Below are 5,499 nucleotides of genomic sequence, written 5' to 3' on the forward strand. Positions count from 1 at the left end.
GTGTGTGTGTGTGTGTGTGTGTGTGTGTGTGTGTGTGTGTGTGTGTGCGCATTCAGGACACCCTTTGAAACAGCTACCCACCTACTTGAAAATGTTATGCCGACAAAAAGAAAAGTCTGCTCTTTTTTTAAAAATCTTACTATCAGTGTGGTCCCGTGCAGAAAGGCAGGCTGCTAAATGCTTTTCTGAAGGCTGATAAACATGTTAGACTTGCTTACAAGGCTACTTAAAATGGATGCATGCCATATTTTGCAAGTTTCTACTGGATCAAAATAAAATGTCGGTCTGTATCATTGATAGCCTGTTCCTCATCTAATCTGTATATGTTATGGCTTTTGTTTGTGTCCCCTTTGGCTAGGGACACACCACCCTTCTCAGTAAACTGTCTCCTTTTTTTCAGCATGACTGTCTCATTATTTCTGCCTTTGAATAGCCCCTCAGCTCTGTGTTTTGTGGTTGTTCATAGCCCCCATTAAATAACTACACGAAAAGATGACACAGTCAGAAATGAGGTAAACACAGAAGAAACAGTATTAACTGTTCTCAGTAATACTACGATGTGCCCAGGCTGCTGCTATAGTCTGTAGCGAATAGCACGTTTGATGTTTTACACAAATAAGGATATTAATAAAGAAAGGCAATGTTTCTGAATATGTAACTGTAAAATAGCCTGCCCATATGCATATGTGAGACCCGTGTTATTCTGAAATTACTTATCTGAATGGCAGGGAAATCTCAAAAAGGCTTTCTCAGGACTGAAGTAAAAGGAACAGTAATGATCCTTAAAACCTCAGAGATATGATTATAAGAGATAATTCTTTGGACTATTACTAAGGTAAACTCTGCATATGTGCATAATATAAGATTATCAGTAATTTTCTATTAGAAAGGCCCAGCATGGTCTCCATTATGAAAAGAAAGCCTAGAAGAGAAAGAAGAAGCACAAAAAATTCCCCAGGGTAAGGAGAAGAATAAGGTAGAGGTCTGTGCCAGGAGAACGTGGGTTAAACGTATAGGAAATAACCTTGAAACAGACAAATCCCAATGCAGATTCATTAGCCCCAGAGCTATTTTTTGCTCTAATTTTGCACCCCTCCCCCCACCTCCCTTCCTATTCTCCGCCACCCAGCTGGTGGTGGATATTCTCAAGAATTGGGGTTTTACAGACTCCGTAAGGGGTATGAAAAGGACAGGGGGGGTGACGACTTTAATTAAGGCTGCTCTCCTCCACGACTGAAGGGGAAATGTCTCGGTGCCATCAAATCAACTCCCAGCTCCAGTCTTTATACAACTGCAACTTTCTCCCTAAGACCCTGGCAGAGGCGAGGAGAGGCCCTGGGGAAAGCGGGTCTGGAGGGAACCGCAACGCTCTGGGCGAAAACCGCAGCTCCCTCTAGAACTACAGTGACTCTTACCCAGAGCGCCTTCCCGTTATCGAAACACAACCACCTGGACTACTAACAGGAGTGCAAAGAAAGGAGAAAAGGGAAGAGAGGGTGGCCCAAAGTCCGCTCTAGTAGATCCAGGCAACGTCATGAAGAATGAAAAGAATCAAACGGAAACAGGGACTGGAATGCTGCGAAGGGCTGGCTCTGGTGAAAGCGTTTGCACTGGTCTCGCCCGGCTCTACATTATATGGAAATACCGTGTTTACCGTCTTCGTAGGAGGTCCTTACAGATCTGCCCGCAAGCTGGAAGGACCGAGCGCTGACTAGTTAAGGGAAGGCAGCCTTCCCGGACCGTGTCCGGCTCGGAGGGCTGGCTGCTTTCACTTGTCCGTAACTTCCACCCTGTGGTCATAGTGTACCCTAGCAAACAGTCCTGACCGAGTGCCAACCTATTTCACTTGACCGCGTCCGATCCGCAGCCCCCGGTGGAAGCTGCAGGGACTGGGCAGAGTTCCAGGCGAGGGGGGCCGGGAGGCTTGAGCAGAGCTCCGCGGCGCTGGTCAGAGAAACGGAGCAGCGGCTCCTTTGTGGGCCGGTCCATCCCCCTCCCTGGTGCGCCGCGGGGACATTTGATCTGCGGGGTGATTGATAAGCGCGGGCGAGGGGCCGCCGGCCCGCCCTCCCCTCTCTTTCCTCCTCCCCGCTCCCGCCCTCCTCTCCTCCTCCCTCCCGGATCCCTCCCTCCTTCCTGCCAGAAGCGCTGCCAGGCGGCAAGCCGCTCCAGTGGGGATCTGCCTGCCCTTGGGGGCGCCGCCCGCGCTCGCCCCCGAGCCCTCGCTCCCGGGCCGCGCCGGGCCGAGGCCGCGCAGCCTCCCGCGCCTCCCCGGGTCGCGGATGCCGCGGGCGCCTCTGGGGGAAGCTCCGGGCGGCGCGCTCGCCGGGTAAGTTCTGAGTACTCGGGGGCGCCGCGGCGACGCGGCCGACTAGCTGGCTCCGCGCTGGCCCCTGACTTTCGCGGCCACAGCCCCAGGCGGAGGGAACGGGCGTGGGCAGACGGCGCGATCCGCCAGGGATCGCGCGCGGGCGGCCGCCCCTGACCGCCGCCCCCGCTCCGGCTGTCCGGCCTCGGGACAGTCCGCGCGGGCGTGGTCCGGCTCCGGGCGTCGTGCGGCCCCGCGGCCACCGCTCCCGACGAGGACACGGCGCCCGGGCCTGGGGGAGAGGGCGGCGCGAGCGGCCGTCGCGGCGTTGTGGGGTGAGGGCAGGGAGAGCTGCGCGAGCGGTCGGTGCATGGGGCCCGGCCACAGGGGACTCGCCCGGCCCCTGGGTTGCCCGGAAGAGCCCTTCGGGAAGGGCTGGGCCGGGGACTCTGGAGCGGGGGCCGAAGGCGGCGGCGGGCGGGCGGTGGAAGCCCCCTCCCCGGGCCGGCCGGGCTCCGTTAACCCCCTCGCAGCCGGGGCAGAGGGGTACTGCCCGCCCGCCCTCACTCGCCGCGCCCGCTGGCGGCCCCGGAGACCCGAGCCCGGTTTCACTCGAGAAGATGCGAGTGAGACCAAGGCGACGGAGTTCGCGTTTCTACCTCCCTCGCCCCCGCGAGGACGGGGAGCGTTTGCCTTATTTTAGCGTCCGCCTCTGCCTCCCGCGGTCTCCGTGTTCACCCGGCACCGTTCCGCCGCCTTAGGAACCCGCTCTCCCCGGCGCGGTGCCGCGGCCGCTCCTCCAGAGACGCGGGGCCAGAGGAAACTTCCTTAAAGTGCTTTATCGGGGTGGAGGCTGATTTGTTCCCAATAACTGTGTTTGGGGAAACGGCTGCGGAAGCTCAGGGACAAGCGGGAGACGCAGGAGTGGTGGGAGGGTCCACTGACCCGTTTCGGCAGCTAACCGCGGAAGGGAGAGCTGCCGCCCCGCCGCGGGGTCCCCAGTGCCGTTACCCCAGCCCTCACCGCTCCGTTTCCCTCACCCCGTAGTATCAAGAATTTCAAGCGCCCCCTCATCTATCTACCCCCTCCAATTCCTAATAGGCTCTGTCCTCAAGGAGTATTGACAGAGTCATCAGTGTCTTAAAGGAAATTACGATATTTGAGAACTGAAACTCATATTTGGTATTTCACTTTCAAATACAATTTTTAAAAAAATAAACACATTTAAGTAAAACACCACCACTATTGAAGTTTAGGTAGATAGTTGTCTAATTCACAGTAAGCAGGAGTGAGGTGTTTTTTTTGAGAACTGCTGGCCTGGGACTCAGAACTTCTGGGTTCTGTTTCTAATTTTATAGATTCTTGAACTTAAGCAAGTCAGCACTTCCCCTGGTTGAGGAATGTCTTCATCTATAAAATGAATCTGATTTCAAAGGTCTTGTCTAGCTCTCATGTTGGCGTCTACTTCAATGAAATATTCACCTAATTAATAAATGTTTGTTAAATGAACGACTGAATGAATAAACCATATCTCTCTAGGAACTATGTATATTTAATATTTGGAAATATGTAGAAACAAATGCCCCTTTGCTATGAAAGGAAGCTTAATTGTGCTCCCACTGCATCACCCCACTCGCATCTAATGATGCAATTGCCATGGAGGGTGGGAGACCATCGCAGGGCTGCCCCCTCCCCCTCTGTGGACAGTCCCTCTCCCGTTGCCCTTTGGCACAGGGAAGGGAAATTCGAGGGCCCGGAAGGAAAGGTTGTTGCCCAAGGTGAAGCAAGAATTACTGGATGGGGAGGGGCTCATGATGTCTGGCCCAAGGCTCTTCTCCAAAGGAAAAGCAGGGGGAAAGAAGAACGCCCGTGACAAATTGCGGAGGAGAAGGCCAGAGCCACAGGTTGCTTTAGTGCCTAAGTTTATAAACCATGAGAGCCCTTCTTGGGGAGGAAAGATCTTGTATGGGTGGAACAATCCTAGGACCTGAGCTTCCTAGGGAAGGAGGAGGGGAGAAGCAGGGCGCTTTCTGTTCTCCGAGGGCTCAGCTTGCCTATGCGATTGCCCCTCTGCCACACTTGGTGCAGCAATGGGACCCTGTGTCGACTGCGGCAGGCAGGACCAAGAGGCGGGGAGAGCCAACTAAAGTGTCTGGCGGGACTGGCACATCACTTGGTCATTTCCTCTTCCCATTCTCTTTTCACCCCCTGCTTTTGCTGCCTCATCTCCCCCATGCCCACCAGAGGCAGCGCCTGGCCCTTTCGGGCACCAGCAGATATTCCCATCTTGCAAATGGACTCCAACTGGGAGACTCCTGGGTCCAGGGGACCTTAAGATAATTAAGGAGAAATGAGATACCGAAGGCAAAAACCCAACACCTGGCCATTAATAATCCCGGGGAAAGGTTATCTGAATCCGATTAAATGTCAGAGCTGGGAGGACCCTTATAAGTCCACCCCTTTTGCCCATGGGGGTGGGAAGATCCAACAAGTGACACCTGGCAACAGAGCTGGATCCGAAGCCAGGTCTCCTGAGTCTCAGGCCAGGACTCCTTTCATTCCTCCTCTTTCTCAGGAGCCAGTCTTCCTGCATCTCCGTCTTCTGTTCCCTGGTTCCCTGACCCTAGAGCCCGGAGGGCTCAGCACCCTTTCCTGGGCTCCTACTCCCAGCTGAAGCTCAGCCTGGCAGTGCCTGTCTGACACCCACTTCTCTTCTCCTTCCTTCAGGCAAAAAGCACACGTTTAAACCTCATTATCTGGCTAAGTATAAACCTCGGGGGAGAAGGGTTTTGTTGTTGTTTATCTCAGTCTATAAGCTAACGTTGAGCTGGCTTTCAGATTCCCAGCAAATATCTGGCCAGTCACCATCCAGAAAGTAATTCTCTCATCACTGAAACAAAGCTCTGTATGTAAAGCATAAATCCCCCAAAAGAACTCCTCGCCCTCCCATACAGACACACCGGTGCACACACACCCCACTCTCCACACCAAGAGCATGTGAGCTAGGAGTTTGGCAGGCGGGCCCCAGTCCTGTAGCAAACAGACACATCTACACACACACACCACACACACACATCCCTTACTCGGAAGGATCTGGACCCCTGCTCGAGAATCCGGAATGAGACACCCCCGCGCGCGCACACACACACACACACACACACACACACACACACACACACACACACACACAC

This window comes from Monodon monoceros, unplaced genomic scaffold (assembly GCF_005190385.1).
Source record: "Monodon monoceros isolate NGI ecotype Baffin Bay Population unplaced genomic scaffold, NGI_Narwhal_1 Super_Scaffold_22, whole genome shotgun sequence".
Classification (NCBI taxonomy): domain Eukaryota; kingdom Metazoa; phylum Chordata; class Mammalia; order Artiodactyla; family Monodontidae; genus Monodon; species Monodon monoceros.